This window comes from Leptonychotes weddellii, chromosome 1, assembly GCF_054177405.1.
Source record: "Leptonychotes weddellii isolate Sample4059 chromosome 1, ASM5417740v2, whole genome shotgun sequence".
Lineage (NCBI taxonomy): Eukaryota > Metazoa > Chordata > Mammalia > Carnivora > Phocidae > Leptonychotes > Leptonychotes weddellii.
Window position 1 is genome coordinate 35,718,075 of NC_138369.1, and position 19,803 is coordinate 35,737,877.

The window sequence follows — 19,803 nt, forward strand, 5'->3', positions numbered from 1 at the left end:
TTTAGAAGACCTACCGAAGAATAATTTTACTGTTTTCTCCTAGTCTTTTACTAGAAGAATGGGAAGTTGAGGCTATGCAGACATCTTGCCCACATAAGAGAAGCCCAGAATTACCAACACTTAATTCAACACTTAATTCAACAAAGTTGAAAGTAGAGGAAACTACTAGAGGGAAACATATTCTGAAGACGTGGCCCAGTACCGGGGCCCAACTACACCTGAAGAAAAATCTAGCTTTGTATTTTTTTTATGTGTTGATAATTAGTGATTCCTTAATATAATTTGAATTGAGTTATCAGCCTCTGACCACAGAGAGATTCTTAATGGATATATCATCACTTATTTCAATTTAAAGGACAGGAAATAGAGAAAATATATTTTTTAAAATGCAAGTTTCTTTTATTCAAACTGAAACACTCAGCAATTCTGTAATGTGTATAGAAAGAATATAATAATAATAATGATTATGTGTATAATTAATATAATAATATAATATATATTATATATATAATAATATAATGTGTATAGAAAGAAGAATTCAGTCTAGAAAGAGAACAATTATAAAAGCATATGCAAAGTAGATGCTTAAATCTCCTTCTATTCATATAATTTTCTTGTAAAATTGAGTATTATTATAACATAATTATAGTTTATCCAAATCCCAACATGAAATTAACATTTCAAAGATATAATAGAATTATAACATTTTTCCTACAGGACAAAATATTTTATCAATTCAGACTAAATTTATCATCTCCCCAACTTCACATGAAATATAACAGACTATCTAAAACTCTACTAAATTTAAAATGAACAAGTTTTAATCCCAGGTTTATAAACAAGACACAAAAATACCTCTGATAACAGAGGGGGTGAAGTATGTCTGTCCTGAAGTCAGGTCTGCATTAATCTATTTGTCCAGATAAGACAGGCAAAGTATTTGTAATTGAGTAAAGGAAACTTATTTCTATCACTTAATCAGGTTGCCTTGACTCACTGAAAAGTTTCCCTTGGTGACCATTAGTAATGTATACACATTGCCTAAAGTGACTAAGTGCTTGATAAGTAAATTACCAGATGTTAATATTTTACTTTGAGTTGCTTAGCTACCACCTATATTTTAGAATTTTCTATTTCTTTGACTGCAAACGGGATACACACTGTTTTATATAATTTGTAAAACACTGAATGGTGCAAAGAAGATAAAAGCCAGCCATGTTCTAAACACAGGATATTTATTAGTTACTATGTTATTGTATTTCTGTCTAGAATTTATTTTCTAGAATTATATTGCTTATATTATCATGTGCCCTTTTTACACTTAGTATATTTGAATATTTTCCTATGATAATTATTTGTTAAAAACAATTTAAAAAATCACAACTCACATCTCCAAATTCCTATAATAATCTCCATGAATTGCATCATCTCATTATCTATCTGACCCAACTATCCCATCCCCGCCCCCCACCCCCCTCCTTTAACTTGACTCTGGTCAAAACAGACTCCCCTCACTTCCTCCAACATGCCATGATGGCCCCACCTTCTTGTCCCTTCCACCTGGAATGCTTTCCCTCCTGATGTGCATTGGTCATTCTACCTCCTCCAAATGGCAAACCTCTGTGAGATGCACCATGGCCCACCAGCTGACAATGATCATGGTTTCTGGAGTCAGAATTCACATACTAGCTGGTGACCCTGGGGACACTGCTGAATCTCTCTGTGTTTTGGGGAATAACAATAACTACCTCATGGGTCTGCTGAGAGAATTAAATACATCTCTATTGCAAAACCCTCTTTGTTACCAGCATTCTCAGTGTTCCAAGCCAGGTCTTTTTTCTGATGTCGCTCTTTCCATAGAGCATGTGTCATTTGAGAATATACTCTATTACTTACTGGTTTGTATATTTTTATTACAAATTCCTGATGTACTATGTGTATTGTCTACCGCCTTATCTCCTCTCACTAGAATATAAGGTCTATTGATGTGAAGATTTTCACCCTGAAGACTACCTCAAAACTGCACTCAAAGACAAAAGCAAACAAAAAGTTAACACCAATGTAGGATGTACAAAGCCATCGCTATCCTTAGCTTCTTAAATGTAGTGATCATTTGTTCCTTGCCATAACCCATGGAATAGGTATTATTATTATTATTGTTATTATTATTATCTCAACTTTATAGATAAGAAAATGGAAACATTCAAATCCTTAAGCAATCCTCCCCACTGGTAACGCTATTAAATGGTGAGAGGAGGATTTGAACCTAGGCAGTCTGGCTTTATTTTTTATTTATTTATTTATTTTTATTATGTTACATTAACCACCATACCTTACATCATTAGTTTTTGATGTAGTGTTCCATGATTCATTGTTTGCGTATAACACCCAGTGCTCCGTGCAGAACGTGCCCTCTTTAATACCCATCACCAGGCTAACCCATCCCCGCACCCCCTCCCCTGGCAGTCTGGCTTTAGAGAGAATGTTCTTGACCATTATGCGATGCTTCTGATAAACATGAAATGATTAGATGTGCTGAATAAACCAAAGAAGGAAGCACCGTCCTATTAATAGGGTCAACTTTCTTTCATATGCCTCACCTCCTTCTGAAAAAGAGGTAAATTCTAGTTCCTCTAAGACATTGCTTTTTCTAATCAGAGAAATGTAGGCAGGAAGGTAGAATAGTGAGGCTTTTATTTCTCATCCCTCCTTCGGTGTGAGAGGAACCACCTTCCTTTGGGCTGGGTGTCCAAATATGTTGGAATTTTTCCTTTGTTCCTTCCATCACCTTCACTTGGCTTCTTGCTTCAGGCAGATTTGCATCCATAATGCAAATGACCTTTGCTGGCCAATGTGTGTTCCCTTTAACTTGGGCATAACTTACTTTTTCTCTTTTTTCATATTACAGCACAACTTATTAGTATACTATTAATACCAGCAATATTCAAGCAATTACATGATAGTTTCAGTCAATTCACCAGCATATTCTGTTCTCCCATTCCATATATACTGCATTCTAATATAATTTCTTTTATTGAAATATGAGTTGTTTGCTGAATGCATTATGAAACTCCACATGGATGTATTATGAAAGCAATACTTTCTAGCTGTGCTCAGCTCTGCTCCAGCTTTGCTCAAATATGTCATAGGGGTAGGAGGAGGGGTTCCTCCTTTAATCCTTGAAAGGGAGTGAGTAAACCAATGTTCACGCCCCTTCATCAAAAGAAGACTAAAACATCGGGGTGCCTGGGTGGCTCAGTTGTTAAGCATCTGCCTTAAGCTCAGGTCATGATCCCAGGGTCCTGGGATTGAGCCCGGCATCGGGCTCCCCGCTCTGCGGAAGCCTGCTTCTCCCTCTCCCACTCCCCCTGCTTGTGTTCCCTCTCTCGCTGTATCTCTCTCTGTCAAATAAAATCTTTAAAAAAAAAAAAAAAAAGAAGAAGACTAAAACACACTTAAACTTCACTGTCCTCTAGGACTATCCAGAACATGATTTCTCAAAACAGAACCCACAGACAACTTCTGCATCAGAAGCAGCTCAAATGCCTCATAAAAATGAGGACTATTATTTCCCATCCTAATTTTTTACTGACTTGAAATTTGCCAAGGCAGGGCAAAGGAATTTGCATTTTTTTAAAAGATTTTATTTATTTATTTGAGAGAGAGAGAGAGAGAGAGAGAGAGCAAGCATGAGAAGGGGGAGGGTCAGAGGGAGAAGCAGACTCCCTGCTGATGCAGGACTCGATCTTGGGACTCCAGGATCATGACCTGAGCCAAAAGCAGTCACTTAGCCAACTGAGCCACCCAGGCCCCCCAGAATTCGCATTTTTAACAAGTAAGTGCATGTGTGTATTAATATATATTAAACATTATTATTCATCAAATAAATGTTCAGCACCTTCTATGTGCCATTTCCTATGCTGATTTCTGGGAATATAATGATAAACAGAAAAAGACACAATCCTTGTCTTCATGGAATTTCAGCCGAGCAGGGAGGCAGATATTAGTCAAATGACCATACAAAAGCACAGAGAATCTTTACTACGACAAGGACTACGAAGGAGAGAACATCCAAACTATGGATGCTTGGCCTTGCCAGGAATTGCAAGGAAAGTGTCTCTGAACTGAAACCCCCAACAGTATAAATGAACTCCGGAAGAGGGGAGAGGGGTTGAGTTCCAGGGAGTAGGAAAGTGACGTCATAAATCATGCTGCAGAAGGAGCCTGCAGAGAGAAAGGTGGGTACCAGAAGCCCAGGGTGATGACAGCAACTGGGCTGAAGGAGCAGATTGTAAGAAGCAGCAAGACTGGTGGTAGCTGCCAGACCACACTGAGCCTACAGACTAGCTCTGCCTTTACTTTCTACAAATGCAATGGGAACCCCTCGGAGGACTACCGTGGGGGAGAGGACCCTGGCAGGGTGATATCTAAAATTATTCTTATTGGCCCTAGAACTGGGGAGTCAAACAGGATAACACTAGCCATATGTGGCTATTTAAATTTAAATGTAATAAAATTAAAAACTCAATTCCTCATTTACACTGACTACTTTTCAAGTGCTTAATAGTCACATGTGTCTGGTAACTACTTATCAGACAGCACAAATATAGAATATTCATTGATGCAGAAAGTTCTAACAGCAGTGCTGCTCAGAGGAGGTCTGCAGACCCCAGTGTGGTAGCCATCCCCTGAGAGCTGGTTAGAAATGCACAAAGTCAAGTCCTGCCCTGCATGCTGAGGGGATTCTTAGGTGACTTGTATGCATATTACAGATTGAGGGCCATAATTCTGAAAGGTAACTGAGCATTTAATGAAATCCTATATAATAATCTGATGCTTTGAATGGAGTGAAAATTACAGATAAACTTCTAATATAGAGGATAATGACTAAACAGATGTCAATTTTGCCACGTAAAGGACCAATTTGAGCCCCAGTGTCTTGTGACACTTAAAGAGAGATCTTTAAGAACTCGGTGAAATATACACACTACCTGCTTCAGATCAAAAGCTTTACATTTGGGGAAAGGGGGATTGTCTTACAGTTCTTTCCAAATGTGATTTTGAGGTGTTCCCCCGCTGCCCCCCCTTCCCATCCTTTCCCCTGTATTACCTCTCTCTAACGTCTCTCTGTTGTGAGTAGGACTGCTACATATCATACCAATGGAACCCAGGCTGTGACACAAAAAGCTTAATTTTCTTTTTTAGGGTTCCCGGTGGAAGACTATAATATGTGAAATGTTATTTGTTAGATCGTTAAGAGAAACTAATGAACTCACTGGCTTCCTGAAATTGTATTCTGTTTTTCAGGAGGATGGGTGCCTATTTATTTTTAACTGTACTATTATCATATAAATAGATCAACTTGCGGTTGTTACGGTTTTCAGACATGCACTCCACTCCGGTTGCATTGCACCGTCTGTTACGTGACAAACTACCTGAGGAAGCTCACCAAAATGCCAACCTTGTAAACAAAGCATGAGAACCAACATAACACATGTGGGGATGGAAAAAAAAACCCTTCCAAATAGCTAGGCTGTGCTAAGGGTTAATTTTGAGCTAGAGTCCAGCTACAATATCAACGTGACGATAATCTTAAAATGAACACTTACCTATGATGAACATGTACTAATCACGATGGACTGAATTTTTGTGACCCTGAAAGTTCACATGTTGAAGCCCTGCCCCTCAGTGTGATGGTATTTGCTGACAGGGCCTTGCGGAAGTAATGTGGCTTAGATTAGGTCATGAAGGGTAACAGTCTCTCCTTGACCAAACCTTAGTCAGTCTCCTTTGTCTGAGTCCTCTCCCTAAGAAGGCCCCAACTTTCATACTACCCTGTCTGTCTCAGCCCTGTCCGATTTTAGTAAGAATCCTGATAAATCAGTTAAGCCAGAATTCTCCACCCTCAAAATCCAATCACGCTGATTAACAACTGGGTTCTTCATCCCCCACACCCCCCAGGTGATATCTGGTCACATGGCCTGCCTTCAACAAGAATCCTGCTGGATCGATTCAGTCAGAATGCCCCCTTACCCCGGATGTTCTCTCTTAGTAATTTTCCCTCCCGTGACTCCCATCCTTCAACATTGCTATAAACATTCTGCCATTCCTTGCTGTGTTCAGAGTTGAGCCCAATCTCTCTCCCCTATTGTGAAACCCCATGGCAGTGCCCCTCCCTCTATTATCCGGATAGTCCTGAATAAAGTTGGCCTTACCATTTTAACAAGGGTCATAATACTCTTTTCTTTAACAGGGTGAGACCATCAGGGCAGGATTAGTGGGTGTGTTGAAAAGAGAAAGAGAGATCCCTCTCCCTCTCTCCATCTGTGAAAGCATAGAGGAAAGGCCCTATGAAGAAAGGCCATGTGAAGACATGGTGAGAAAGGAGGGTCTGTTTTCCAGGAATACCATTCTTGCCAGAAACCGTATTTGCTGGCACCTTGATCTTGGACTTCCAAGCCTCCAGAACTGAGAGAAATAAATTTTGTTTAAGACAGTTTATGACAGCCTGAGCAGCCACTATGAGCCAGGCCCAGAGCTACGTACACCTTACAGATACTGTCCCATTTATCATTACTTACATTACTAAGCTAAAGTGACTAATACCACAAACGCTTTACAAATGAGGAACTGAGGTTCACAGAGATTAGGTAACTTCCCAAGGTCACTCTGTCATTATTCCAAAGTCATCTCATATTTACTTTTAATCCAAATCCAAAAAAAAAAAAAAAAAACAACCCATGTAATACTTTAAGGACCACAGAAGTAAAATACAGCAGCTGTAAGAGCCATCCAAAGCATTGAAAATGCTGCTAACAAATTTTGACAGCTATGTTAAACTATTACCTGCACTTAAACAGATGCTATTATTTTTATGGGTATAATTAGGTTGTGTGTACAAAACAAATACATCTGTGGTTATTTCTTGTTTTTAATCTGAGAAATCTTACTCATTTGGATTCATGTAGCACAGACAAGATGGCCTGCTAAACATACAAATGCACATCAAAAGGGAACTCCTGTGTGGATTGGAAACCTGAATTCTAATCCCTTTTTTGTAACTAATTTGGTGACCTTGAGCAGGTCACTGCATCTCTTAGGACAAAGTGTTCTCCTGTGGGAAGAAGGGGCTGGTCTCTAACAATCCCCCCGGAGTTAACACTGTCTGATTTTGTGTTCTCAAAGAGAGCCTTATCAAGAATTCTATTATCTCAGCTGACAAAATAAAATGTTTGATCTTTATAACAGATTTAAGTCTTGCTATAAGATTACTTTGAATTTTGGCCTCTAGGGTCAAAAAAATAAAAGAATAAAAAAGAAAGAGAGAGAGAGAGACATTCAGACACACACAGAGAGAGAAAGGGAGCCAGAGGGAGAGTGTGAGGAAGAGAGGAAAGGACGGAAGGAGGGAGGGAGGAAGGGAAGTAGAAAGAAGAAAAGAAAGAAAGAAAGAAAGAAAGAAAAAGATCAATCATATACGCTGTTCTACCAAAAAGAAAAAAATATTCAGACATTGTTTAGCTGATAAAATCCACACTGCTAGGAAATTATTAAATAATTAGTTTTATTGGCCAGGTCTGGTCTCATTCAGTTGCAAGTGACAGAAACTCATCTCAAAGTGCGTAAAGTAAAAACAACAACAAATTTATTGATTCACATAAATGAAAAGTTCATGGATGGGTATGGTTTCAGGCAATTATCTCTGCCAGCAACCCCAGGTTACATACTCTCTCACTTCTCTTTCTAATTAAAGCCCCAGAATTAAATCTCATTGGCCAAAAAGGGGTCATGTGCCCCTATTTAAATCAGTCCTTTGGTCAAAAAAGGTAGTATGCCTATTCTTTGAACCAAAGATGAGGGCAGCTTTACTCTTAGTCACCTAGAGGCCACAAGAAAAATCCAGCTAAGATTACCATATAGCTGGCAAGCAAAAAACAGTAATCATCTACCAAGAAAGATATTAACAATACTGGCATAATCATGGTATGTGAGTGGTTTCTCCATCTTATGAAAGATCGTATAATTACACGGGCCTACCTTGGAAATACTGTGGGTTCAGTTCTACACCACTGCAATAAAATGAATAGGGTCATAAAGCAAATTAAATATTTTTTTGATTTCCCAGTACATATAGATGTTATGTTTACACTATACTGTTTTCTTTTTTTTTTTCTTTTCAAGATTTTATTTATTTATTTTTTGAGAGAGAGAGAGAGAGAACACATGAGAGGGGGGAGGGTCAGAGGGAGAAGCAGACTCCCCGCCGAGCAGGGATCCCGCTGTGGGACTCGATCCCGGGACTCCAGGATCATGACCTGAGCCGAAGGCAGTCGCCCAACCAACTGAGCCACCCAGGTGCCCTACACTATACTGTTTTCTATTAAGTGTGCAGTAGCACACTCATGTCTAACGTGTGCATACCCTAATTAAAAAATATTGCTAAAGAATGCTAACCATCATCTGAGTTTTCAGCAACTCATAATCTTCTTGCTGTCAGAGGGTTTTGCCTCGATGTTGATGGTACTAACTAATCAGGGTGGTGGTTGCTAAAAGCTGGAGTGGCTGTGGCAATTTGCTATAATAAGACAATGATAAAGTTTGCCGATCAACTGACTCTTCCTTTCACAATTTCTATGAGCATGCAATACTGTTTGATAGTATTTTGCCCACGGTAGATCTTCTTTTGAAATTGAAGTCAAACCCCTCAAACCCTATCTCTGCTTTATCAGCTAAGTTTCTGTAATATTTTATGCAGTCTATGTAATGTTCTTTGTTGTCATTTCAACAATCTTCATAGCATCTTCACCAGGAGTAGACTGTCTCTCAAGAAACCACTTTCTTTGTTCATCCATCAGAAGCAATTCCTCATCTGTTAAAACTTTACCATGAGACTGTAGCAATTCATTCACATCTTCAGTCTCTACTTCTGATTCTAGTTCTCCTGCTATTTTCACCACATCTGCAATTCTTTCCTCCATTGAAGTCTTGAACCCCTCAAAGTCTTCCATGCAGGTTGTGATCAACTTCTTCCAAACTCCTGTTAGTGTTGATATTTTGACCTCTTCTCACGAATGCTTTTAATGGTATCTAGAGTGGTGAATCCTTTCCAGAAGGTTTTTAACTTACTTTGTCCAAATCCAACACAAGAATCACTATCTATGGCACCTACAGCCTTACAAAATGTATTTCTTAAATAATAAGACTTGAAATTTGAAATGAGTCCTTGGTTCATGGGCTGCAGAATGAAGCTTGTGTTGGCAGGCACAAAAACAACATTAATCCCATTGTATATCTCTATCAGAGTTCTTGGGTGACCAAGCATATTGCCAGTGAACAGTAATACTTTGAAAGGAATCTTTTTTCTGAGCAGGAGATCTTAACACTGGGCTTAAAATCGTCAGTAAACAATACAGTAAATCAATGTGCTGTCATCCAGGTTTCGTTGTTCCATTTATAGAGCATAGACAGGGTAGACTTTGCATAGTTCTTAAGGGCCCTAGGATTTTCGGAATGGTAGATAAGCACTGGCTTCAACTTTAACTCACCAGCTGCATTACCTCCTAAACCAGAGTCAGCCTGTCTTTTGAAACTCTGAAGCCAGGAACTGACTTCTCCTCTCTAGCTATGAAAGTCCTAGGTGGCATCTTTTTCCAATAGAAGGCTGGTTTGTTGGAACTGAAAATCTGTTGTTTAGTGTAGACAACTTCATGAATTATCTTAGCTAGATCTTCTGGATGACTTGCTGCAGCTTCTACATCAGCACTTCTGCTTCACCTTGCACATTTATGTTATGGAGATGATTCTTTCCTTCAACCTCAAGGACCAACCTCTCCTAGCATCAAGTTTTCTTCTGTAGCTTCCTCACCTCTCTCAACCTTCACAGAATTGAAGAAAGTTAGGGCCTTGCTCTGGCTTAAGAGAATGTTGTGGCTGGTTTGATCTTCTAACCAAACCACTGAAACTTTCTCCATATTGGCAAAAAGTCTGTTTTGCCTTCTTATCATTTGGGTGTTCACTGGAGTAGCATTTTTAATTTCTTTCAAGAACTTTTCCTTTGCATTCACAATTTGGCTGTCTGGCCCAAGAAACCTAACTTTTGGCCTATCTCAGCTTTTGACATGCCTTCCTCACTAAATTCAGGTATTTTTAGCTTTTGATTTAAAGTGAGAGATGTGAAACTCTTCCTTTCCCCTGAATACTTAGAGGCCACTGTATGGTTTTTAATTGGCCTAATTTCAATATTGTTGTATGTCAGGGAATAGGAAGGCCTGAGGGGGAGAGGGATGAGGTAAGGGCTGGTTGGTGGAGCAATCAAAACACATACAACATTAATCAATTAAGTCTGCCATCTTATAGAGATGTAGCTCATGGTGCCCCAAAACAATTACAATAGTGACATCAAAGATCACTGATCACAGATCACCATGAAAAATGTAAAAATAAAAAAGATTGAAATATTGAAAGAATTCCCATAATGTGACACATAGACACAGAATAAGCAAATGCTAATGGAAAAATGGTGCCAATAAACTTGCTTGATGCAGGGTTGCCATAAACTTTCAATATGTAAAAAGTACAAAAAATTAAAGCAAAATAAAAATGAGGTACACCTGTAGTTGTAAATTATTGAGCATTCCTTATATGCTCAGAATTGTGCTAAATGCTTTACACATATTACCTACTTTATTTTACACACAGATGAAGAAATAGAGGCTCAGAGAACTTACATCACTTGCACGGAATCCCAAAATCTAGTAGGAGGCAGAGCTAAGATACAATATGGATTTATCTCATTTCCCAGTGTATGATCATAAGACTCTTAATTAGATACTACTTCCATAAGAACTAACTTGGTATCTTATTTTCAGAGAGTAAAAGAAAATGGAAGCCTTAAAGTAAAATAACTTCTACAACGTGGCTTCAAAAAACAAAGGTGTTTTGCAAGAACAAGAGTACAATGGAATATGTTTTAAAATGCCCAGAATGGATCCGTGACATAATCAGTAATACACTGTTTTAAATAATTCAGTTACCTTACTTCCAAAGTACCATGAGGATCAAAAAACAATCTTCAGATAATATATGCATATGTATGTGTGTATATATGTGTGTGTGTATACACATACACATAATCAGAATTCAACGTTTGCAAAAGAGTTATTAACAATCAGAACACGTAAACCTCTGAGAACCATCCACAACTCTTACTAGTTACATCAGAAATACTAATTATATCAGTTACTAGTGATATCTGAATTATTTCAAGTCATGCAGCTAAGGATACTGGGACACCACTAACGAGTCATTTGAAAGTTGGCTGTTCATATACCTATAACCATCAACTTTGGCAGCTAGTCACTGAGTTACCACAATGGCATGACTCTGAGCTAAACAATTTTCTATATTAGGGGTTGACAAATGTTGGCCTGGGTCAAACCCAGCCTGCTGAATGTTTCTGCAAATAAAGTTTTATTGGAACATAGTCATGCATACTGATTTACTTATTGCCTGTGACTACATCTGTACTACAGTGGTAGAGTTAAACGGCTGCTACAGGAAACTTCCACCCTCAGGGGTCAAAAATATTTACCACACCGTCCTTTACAGAGAAAGATTGCCAATCCCTGTTCTAGAACTGCATACATATTGCAAGGAGGACTTGAATTATTATTTTTTTAAAGATTTTATTTATTTACTTGACGGCGAGAGAGAGAGAGAGAGCACAAGCAGGGGGAGCGGCAGGCAGAGGGAGAGGGAGAAACAGGCTCCCCACTGAGCAGGGAGCCAGATGTGGGGCTCGATCCCAGGACCCTGGGATCATGACCTGAGCTGAAGGCAGAGGCTCAATCGACTGAGCCACCCAGGGGCCCCAAGGACTTGAATTTTAAAGGGAAACTCCAAAAACCCTAATTTTTTCCCTCCTCTTTTGTAAATCATAGGTAAGGAAGCTAATATGTTATGGAGAAAGACTGAATTTCTAAGGCTATAAAAAGAACATCATATCACACCTCAAACCAACCTTTGGGAAAATGAGGTAATGAACTGCTTACCAGGACAGTTCACATGGATGCCTGGAGAGTCCCCTCCTGCTTTAACTCCTTTAAATTCTGTTTCTATTCAGCCTTTAAAAAAGGAGTTAATGAGCTGGACTCTCCATGTGTCCTCTTTGGGACAGCTGTAATTTGGAAGCTATGACATGAACTTTCTTTTCTAAAAGTTTCCTTAAAACCTTTTAAACTGTAAAATCTTCCATAATGGTTTCCCTTTCATTGGTTTCTACAAACCACGTCTTGTTTCCTTCCCACTAAATCATGATGACCCTGTAGTCATATATAAATGAGACACATTCAACCCTTAACAGGCATTCAAAGCACCATGTGGCTACTGAGGGACCTTGCTTACCCACATGTCCTTTGAAAGATTAACTAGGCACTTGGCCTTTATTGGTCTGTACTTGGAATTACTGTATTTCATCTGTTTTTCTTAAGCAGTTTGGGCTCTGGATGACCCACTTTCAGTAAAGAAGGTATTTACGTAACATTAAAGCATATTGTATTTTCCCTGGTTCTGAATTAAACTCTAGAGCTAATGCCTTCATTTTCTACACACAGACTGATGACTCCAATCTTATCTGATTGGATGAAAAGAGGATATTTTGGATGTGAAATTCTTGTCTTGATCCTTTATCTTCAACTCTAGACTGCACAGGGAATCCCTGATCAAATTTCCAGCAGTTACATGCTGATGACATATTAGGCATTAGGGTATACCGCTCAGAAATACCTCTAATGGTCTGCCAGTTGCTGGATACATTTTGCTTGTGCTATTTAAATAAACTAGCCATGTTTCATTGTGCACCATAATGTTTCACTGTTGGTCTCACAAGCCTTAGATTTTTCAGATTTTCAACAAATTGAAGAGTAAAGATATGAATGTGAACATATATAAGAAGTATTCACCCCAAGCCAGAACAGAATATATCCCCCTCAAAGGAAGAACACATTTTTGGTTATAAAGAGACCATATGGCTACCAGAATAGCAAAACAAACAACAACCCTTAGAATATTTTAAAATCAGCACAGGAAAGCTGTTGACAAGGGAAACAGGATTGCAATGTGGGTGAGAGAATCAGAACTCTGAGTTAAGATCTTCCTAAGAACAACTCATTCATTGCTGCATGCTGTTCCACTTACAGGGAGAAGTTGCCTCCCCTCCCTACCCCAAAGTCCATATCCTCCCAAAGAGCGTTTGCATCAGCCCTCATATCTGTAAATTCCCCTTCTGGAATGCCAATTCTATGTGCTAAAACTACTAAAATGCAAATAGAAATGCTTCCACTAACTCTACAGTTACATACATTTTGGTACGACTGCCTTAAGGCTTGTTGAAAATGCACTGAGTGTGTTCCATCTATGCTTATTCCCTGTCAAACAACCATCCAAGGAGAAGACAATGTCACCATGAGGTGGGGATCTGTTCCAGCAGTCAGCATGTGACTAACAAACCAGTTGGGAGTCCAGAACCCCAGGTCTTTTTCTCTACAACTCTTAGAAAAGATGCATTCTCTTTCCACTGAGAATGCCTAGCTGCTCACAGGTAAGCCTGGAGGTATAAACATGCTCCAGAAAGACAGACCCTGTCGGACAATGAAGTCAGCACAGAGAGCAGAGCTAGGAGACTGGAAAGATGAATCCCAAATGGCATCCTTTGAGTCCAAGAGTGAAACGCTCCCTAAGGAAAGAGCTTCTGTTACTTCAGTTAACTAATAAATTCACTTTTTGTTTAAGCCACTTAGAGATGCCACTTATAGGATAGTAACAAATAAGAGCTATTTTTTAAATGATCAAAAAATAATAAACTCTTAGTATGATATGTTTATTAGATACCAGAATTTTGAAGATATGTGTTATTTGATAGAAAAATGTTGATATATGAGGAGGGAGGAGGAAGAATCTAGATCCATAGGAATCTGGAACCTCTAGGCCTGAATGGAATGCAGAATGGCCAGGCACGCTGAAAGGAGAGCAGGGTTGGCTGTGATAGGAGGGGCATTTCGAAAGGGACGTGAACAGACGGACGAGGAAGATCTGTTTTTATGTACCTGACCAATATGGTTGGGGTTAGGAATGATTTAGCAAAATGGGAGATCCACAGTTTTATGTAGGACAGAAGCTAAAATACTCCAGCAAAACTGTATCTCCACTCATGTTATCTCTGTCATGAGCCAGAGTGTCTGATATGTTAATATTTATTTCATATTTCTGACTTATTAACAAATACCTCTATCACTTATCAGAACTTTCTGATCACTTTCTGATCCAAGATCAGAAATTTCCAACCACTACACTGAGCCACTCATAGCCTTTCTCTCTAAGGATGAACAGGCGGGTCCTGAAGTGGCTAAACCCTTGAACAAGTCATTGCCAACTATGAAAAGCCATGGACAGCAACGGTGAGAATCAAAACAGTCATGTGTGTTTTGTTCAAATCATTTCACCTCCCTAGGACTGGTTCCTCATCTGCAAAAGGGAATAGAATATAGAGATAATATACTATAGAGATTCATAGTGGAAAATTACACTCAATGTAAAATAATATCAATGTAAAATAATACAGGAAAACTGTCTATGTAGTGCCATAGTAGAGAAGGTACTAAATAAATTATAGCTGCTATATTTTCTATAAACAAATATTACATTTGTTGGCCGATTACATTTGCATTTGTCTGTAAATGCACATGTTTAAGACTGAAGTTATTTTCCCCAAACAGAATGTATACATGAAAGTATTTATAAAAGGAAAAGACTTGATTTTTCAGAATGCTTTATTGTTGGCATTGTTGAAATCCTGGAGTTACGGAAGAAAAATGCATGGAATCATATCTAATTATCCCATCCTTTTAAGCAGGTAATTTATTTATTACAAAGGAATATTCACACTGGAAATCCTGGATGGCACAGAATAAAATTGGATTTGAACAATAATTTGAGGCTATTAGTGTTTTTTATGAGTAAATAATATGCATAAATGGGGTGCTTGGGTGGCTCAGTCATTAAGCATCTCTGCCTTCGGCTCAGGTCATGATCCCAGGGTCCTGGGATCGAGTCCCGCATTGGGCACCCTGCTCAGAAGGAAGCCTGCTTCTCCCTCTCCCTCTGCCACTCCCCGGCTTGTGTTCCCTCTCTCACTGTGTCTCTCTCTGTCAAATAAATAAATAAAATCTTTAAAAAAATAATATGCATAAATAAAAGAGATTAATAATCTACTTAAATTATTATTTCTTTTATAGTCTGTTTGTTCCGAATTTCAAAAATATATACATATATTAATCATGCTACTTAACAGTGCAATCATTAAAGGTCAGCATACTTTTATAAAAGCTAAAAGGGTCTAACAGACTTGCAAAAATTATTAGCCTCATCAGAAAGCTAGCATTTAGGAGTCAGTGAAAAACCTAAAAAGTTGTAAAAGCAAAGAAAGAAAAAAGTACCTATGCATAAAATATTCAGCAAGATAATAAGGTAATACAACCTGGTGAACTGTAAAAAGTGTATTTCAGAGTGCATATGGAAGAGAAGAACAAAAAAAATATTTCAATGGGTTTAAGATTTGTGACTTTATTCTGGGATGAATACAGTAAAAATCAATGAAGAAAAAACTGAACAAAGATATAAAAGAGATACTATGTTTTTCTGATAACTGAAATGGAGACTAAATATAAAATCTTTGCTTTTTGTTGATGCTTCCTCTTCCTCCATACTCCAAACCCCCCCTACAGCCTAGCCTCTCCCTTCTCTTTTATAATGCACTTTCTGAAATGGAAATAAAACATGCAAACAGAAAAAGGCACAGAGAAATTTACAATTATTTTTGACACATACATAATTGGACTCGCATGGTATATATTCTTTCTCTATTTTTATTTATTTATTTATTTTTTTTTTATTCTAAGTAAGCTCCATGCCCAGCATGGAGCTCTTTTCTGGTTTCTTTTACAAAATATTATGGTTATGAGATTTTTTTCCCCCCTATTGTTACATTTAGTGGTAGTTTTCATTGCTGTATATTTATATACCACACAAATTTTGCTATTAAAATAATATAAACAGCCTGGAACAGCCTTTCCTACTCTCTCCTTTTTTTTTTTTTTTTTTTTTTTGAATATACCAAGGAGTGGAATTTCTGGGCAGAAGTTTTGTGGATCTGGGACACCTGGGCGGCTCAGTTGTTAAGCGTCTGCCTTTGGCTCACTCAGGTCCCGATCCCAGGGTTCTGGGATTGAGTCCCACATCGGGTTCCTTGCTCGGCGGGGAGCCTGCTCCTCCCTCTGCCTGCCGCTCCCCCTGTTTGTGCTCTCTCTCTCTCCCTGACAAATACATAAAGTCTTAAAAAAAAAAAAAGAAATTTTGTGGATCTTTACCTTTAGGTTTCCAAACTGGTTGTGCCAATTTACCCTACTATATGCACTACTTGGATGTTCCCATGGGTCCATAACCCCATCAGTATTTAGGATTACCATGTTTGTTTGTTTATTTTAATTGTAGTCATTTTTATATGTAATGACATCTCATTAGGTTCCTTTTTTATTGAAGTATAATGTACACACAATAAAATACACAGATAGTAAGCATTTAGTTTGATGGGTTTTGACAAATCTAGCACCCCCAAATTATTCTCTTGCTTTTTCTATTCAATTTCACACTCCCCCCTAAACTATTACTGTCCTAATTTCTATCACTATCACCCTCTTCTTGGACTTAAAATAAATGAAATCCAACAGCATGTAATTATTTATGTATGGCTTCTTTTGTTCAAAATTGTGTGGGCTTTTTTAAAGATTTTAGTTTATTTGCTTATTTATTTACTTAGAAAGAGAGAGCACAAGCAGGGGGAGGTGCAGAGGGAGAGGGAGAGAGAGAGAATCTCAAGCAGACTCCCTGCTGAGTGCAGAGCTGGATGCTGGGCTCAAACTCTTGACCCTGAGATCATGACCTGAGCCGAAATCAAGATTCAGGTTCTTAACTGACTGAGCCACCCAACTGTCCCCAAAGTTGTGTGTTTAACACTGTGTTTATAAGATTCATCATGACATGGCATGTATCAGTACTGTTCATTTCCTTTTTATTGTCAAGAAGTAGTCCACTGTATGAGTATACTACAAGTTGTTTACTCCATTCTCCTGTTGATGAGCATCTGAGTTGTCTCAAATCAGAGGATATTCTGATGATGCTGTGAAAAACATTTTTATAAATCTTTTTGTGGACATATGTTTTTATTTATCTTGTGTAAATACTTAAAATGGAATCCTGGGTTGTGGGATAAAATGTATGTTTAACTTTATAAGAAACTGCAAAACAGTGATTCAAAGTATTTGTACAATTTTACAATCCCACCAGCATTTATGAAAGTTACAATTGCTCCACCACCTTGCCAGCAATTATCATTGTCACTCTTAACCGTTTTCCATTCTAGTGGGTGTAAAATTGTATATAATTGTGCTTTTCTTAATTTATTTTATTGTATGACAGTTGATATATCATTGTGGTTTTCATTAATATTTCTCTGATGATTAGTATAGAGCTTTTTTTTTTACATATTTGTGCTTATTGGTTATTCTTTCATAAAAACATTTATTATTTATTTAATAGATCACCATCTTTGTCCCCCTCCCTCCCTACAATTGGGATTTCATCTTATTTCCATGCTGAGTAATAGAACAATGGCAAAACTAATCAGAATAAGGTACTTCAAAAAGGGAAGCTAAAGCAGTGCATTTTAACAGGCAAAATATAAATATATGCATTCTAGAATGCACAATGGTTTAGTTACTAAAAACTTCAAAAGGGATCTTGAAGGATGTAGGCAAATCCAAAGTGTGGTGGAGATGAGCTAAGATGCTGTGCAACTGTTGAAGAGCTCTTGGCGCTGCAGCCCTTGGCCACTACCTGAATCCTGACATGGGGGAAGATTTTAGCTAAGCCCATGTAGAGATGCAGTTAAGTGCTAAGTTGACTTAGGGGCTGTGCACAGGAACCAAAAGGCAGAAAAATACTCAACATTGCTGACGGCATCCACCCCAGGAAGTACTTTACTTTCCAGGAGCTCTAAACTGGCATAACTCCCAGGGCTCATATGGCTGACGGTATCCTTTGTGTTCCATTTGGCACAGCAAGGGACAGTGTCCCCACCACCTATGTGGTGATGCAGCCCCTGAAAGTGGCTTACACCACCTCATCAATGAGGGCTTTGGTTCCTTGGGCAAAACCCTCCCGATCAAATACGTCCACAGGTCCATTCCACATAAGCTGCTTAGTCCAAGCAACTGCCTTAGGTACTTTTTGCTCCTCTCCGGACCACAGTCCAAGCCCATCCAGCCTGCAGGGATGCCCGAGGGCACAGTGGCTTGGCCAATCTTGGCATTCTCACCAAACTTCTCAGCAGTGACAAAATCAACAGGTAAGGTAATCTTCACACCATTCTTCTTGACGATCTTGGCAATCTCTTCATCATGCAGAGAAGCACCAATCTCCATGTTGTTGAGCACCTTAAGGAAAGTAAAAGCCACTCCACCACCAATGATCATCTCATTGACTTTGTCCAGAACATTATCAATCAGCTGGATCTTGTGTGCAACTTTAACTCCACCCAGGATGGCCACGAAGGGTTGCTCTGAGCTCTCCAAGGCCTTGGCAAAGTAATTCATCTCCTTTATCAAGAAACCTGCAGCTTTCTGTGGCAGACTGACTCCCACCATGGAGCTGTGGGCTTGGTGAGCAGTGCCCAAAGCATCATTGCCATCGACATCCTCTAACTTGGAAAGTGAAGCTTGGAAGGCTTCTATTTTGGCTGGCTCAGATTTAACCCTCTTCTCAGGAGTATCTCTTTCCTTCCCTTCTTCCTCCCCATGAAAGCAAAGGTTCTCCAAGAATGAAACATCCTTGCTCAGCAGAGATTTGAGTTCTACAGCAACTGGCTCCAAAGAGATCTCTTAGGCATGGGGACACCATCAGGCCAACCCAGATGGCTTGTAAGAACAATTGATTTGGCTCCATTGTTCAAGCAGATCTGATGGTTGGGATGGCAGCCTTGATTCTCTGGTTATTTGTTATCTGGTTGTTCTCATAGGACCGTTGAAGTCCACTCTCATGATGACCTGCTTCCCCTTCATGTCCAGTTTGTCCAGAGGCAGCTTGTTAGAAAACAACATCTTGGCAATATAGCAGTGGTGAGGCTGAGATCTTAAACAGAAGCATTATTAGTCATATCTCCTTTTGCAAAGTATCTTTTCCAAAAAAAGTGCCCTTCTTTTTTTTTTTTAAGATTTTATTTGTTTATTTGCTAGAGAGAGAGAGAGGGAGTGACAGTACAAGCAGGGGGAGTGGCAGGCAGAGGGAGAAGCAGGCTCCCTGCTGAGCAAGGAGCCCAATGTGGGACTCGATCCCAGGACCCTGGGATCATGACCTGAGCCAAAGGCAGACGCTTAACTGACTGAGCCACCCAGGTGTCCCAAATTTGCCCTTTTTATTGGGTTATTTGTCTTTATAAGATTGATTTGTGGAATTCTTTCTATATTCTAGATAAAATTCCTTTGTCAAATTTACACATTTTGTAAATATTTTGTTTAGTCTGTGGCTTTCTTAATCATTTTCTTAATGATTTTTTTTTGATAGAAGTTTTCTTTTTAATATTGATGAAGTGAAAATTATCAATTTTTATAATGACTGATGCTTTTTATGTTTTGTTCAATAAAGCTTTGCCTACTCAAGGTGACAAAAACAATTTCCTATGTTTTCCTCTAGAAG

The 19,803-nt window shown here is 38.7% G+C and overlaps 1 pseudogene; it reads right to left on the reverse strand.

Moving 5' to 3' along the window:
- Nucleotides 1-18,004: 18,004 nt before the first annotated feature.
- Nucleotides 18,005-19,212, reverse strand: LOC102744598 (phosphoglycerate kinase 1 pseudogene; annotated as a pseudogene).
- Nucleotides 19,213-19,803: the final 591 nt, after the last annotated feature.